This window comes from Terrapene carolina, unplaced genomic scaffold (assembly GCF_002925995.2).
Source record: "Terrapene carolina triunguis isolate 2854851 unplaced genomic scaffold, T_m_triunguis-2.0 Scaffold233, whole genome shotgun sequence".
Classification (NCBI taxonomy): domain Eukaryota; kingdom Metazoa; phylum Chordata; order Testudines; family Emydidae; genus Terrapene; species Terrapene triunguis.
The window spans coordinates 10,693,683-10,696,028 of NW_020664584.1; positions in this window are offsets into that span (position 1 = coordinate 10,693,683).

A 2,346-nucleotide genomic window follows, 5' to 3' on the forward strand; every position below is an offset into this window, starting at 1 on the left:
AAAGTCTTCAGCTTCCAAAGGCCCCTCCCCCACACACTGTGTGTGTGTAGCTCTATCTCTAAATTACCTTTTACTAGAGCAGTGGTTCCCAAACTTTAACAACCTGTGAACCCCTTTCACTAAAATGTCAAGTCTCGCGAACCCCCTCCTAAAAATGAATATTTCCAGGGATTTTCTCCTTTACCCGAGTATAAATTATAAAAGCAGTGATCTTGGAAATATAAAATTTGTTTTTATGACATGCTTATTACATACTATTATTAATTATTAGTTATCTTTACAGTATTTTTATTACATTATGAAAACGGCACTCTTCCAAGATCTCACTTTCGTAGCTTGTATCACTTTGAATAAGCCTGTTATGAGACAAGGCTTCTATGTTTCATCAAGGAGTATCAGATGTGAAACAGCATGAAGGCATTTAAGAAGCCAACTCAAAGAGTTCCTCCTACACAAGCATTCAGGTCTTGAGCAGTCCAGGCAAACAACGCACATTACAACAAAGCTTAAACTTGTTCATAATAATTTTAAAAACAATACTAGCTGCCTATTTAATTTTAAAAACAGCAAAAAATATCCACCTCCCTTTCCATTTCTTATAAGGAGTCTTGAAGTTTAAATCTCCTCAGTGTGATAGCTATGTTTGCTTTGATCTGCTTAGCTCTTGGAAGTCCAGCGGCTCCAGGCTGCTGGCCCCATGCTGCCCAGGATCCCTAGGGATGGCTCTGACCGCCATTAGAGAATTTTTTCCCGAGAACCCCCTGTAACATTTCGCGAACCCCCAGGGGTTCACGAACCCCAGTTTGGGAACCACTGTACTAGAGTGAGGTAATTTAAACATCACTTGTTTTGCAGCTTCATTTACTGTGCTAACAATGTAGCATCCTGACATTGATACTTCTGCCCAAGTGATCATTTCCTCCTCAGGTTAAGTCCATCAGCTATTAGCCATAATCAGGGATGTATCCCTACCTCTGACTGCCAGATGCTGGGAGTGGATGATGGGATGGTTCACTCAGTGATTGCCTGTTCTGTTCATTGCCTCTGAAGCCCCTGGCACTGGCCGCTGTCAGAAGACAGGATACTGGGCTAGAGGAATCTATTGGTCTGACCCACTATGACAGTTCTTATGTTCAGCAAAAATTACAATAGGTTTTATTGAATATTTGAGAATCTAGTTCTCCACACAAGCAATGGCTTGTGGAAAAACACTACGGGCTAGATTGAGAGGCAAAATAACAGTTGCAAAAGGCAATCACCATTGTGGATTGAATGAAAACAAAAGTTTTGAGACAGGGCTAGAAAAGTCAGTGAGACTGGAAGTCACATGATCTAACAGAATAAACTTGTGCTCTAAAAATAAGAAAAAAGTTAGAATTAAAAATTCCAAATTAGAAATCCCAATACTAGAAAGAGATGCCATTGCTAAAACTACAAGCAAGTACTATGCTACTTGGGCTTTGCTGGCCACGTAGGGAGCCAGTCACAGGGCCCAGGTTGTCCTCTCTCATCCTGCTCCCATGGCTACCTGCTCAAAAGTGCCTAGGAAGGCATCGGGGTCTCTGCAGGGCCCATCTTACAGAGTCCCAAGCCCAATGCCCAAATGCCACCCCCCACCATGGCACTCACCATCTTCTGGAGGAGCTGCTACTGGATGCTGGCGTGCTCTCGTATAAAGTCCTGCAGACTCTTCTGCTGCTCTGCTTGCCAGCTAAGCAAGGCCTGCCTCTCCAGCTGGTGGGACTTCTGAAAGGTTTGCATTGCTTTTTGCACCTCTTCCTGCTGCTTTACCAGTCACTGCAGGGTCTCCTCCATCTGTGGGCTGCCATAGTCTTCCTCTGGCACAAAATCCCAGCCAAGCCCCCACGTGTAGCAGTTTATGGCAGGTCCTCTTTGCTCCTGCCCCCGCTACGCTGACAAAGTCACTTGGAGATCTTGGGGTTTGGTAACCACTGGTGCTTTTTATTTACAGGTTGTGCTCCCACCACCTTTTCACCATACACAGCTTGCTTCTAGTGTCTGCTCCCAGGAGGGAAGAGCTATCACTCTGCTTCCTCTCCTCCCTCTGGCTTCCTTCCCTGCAGCCTTTATATAGCCCCAGGCTAACTGGGCAGGCAGGCATCTCCCATTCACCCATTAGGTGCAGGTTTTCTCTAGCCAGCTCCAATTTGCTTCCCATAATGGGGGCTGCTTTGACAGAGGGCCAAGTCAGCAGTTCTTACCCAGCAACCTGTCACACATATATAAATAAAATGGGGTTCAGATATGAAAGACTCAGGTTCAAGTCCCTGTTCTAAATCAGTTAGAGAAGGATTTGAAAACAGGTCTCCTACATTCTACACAAGC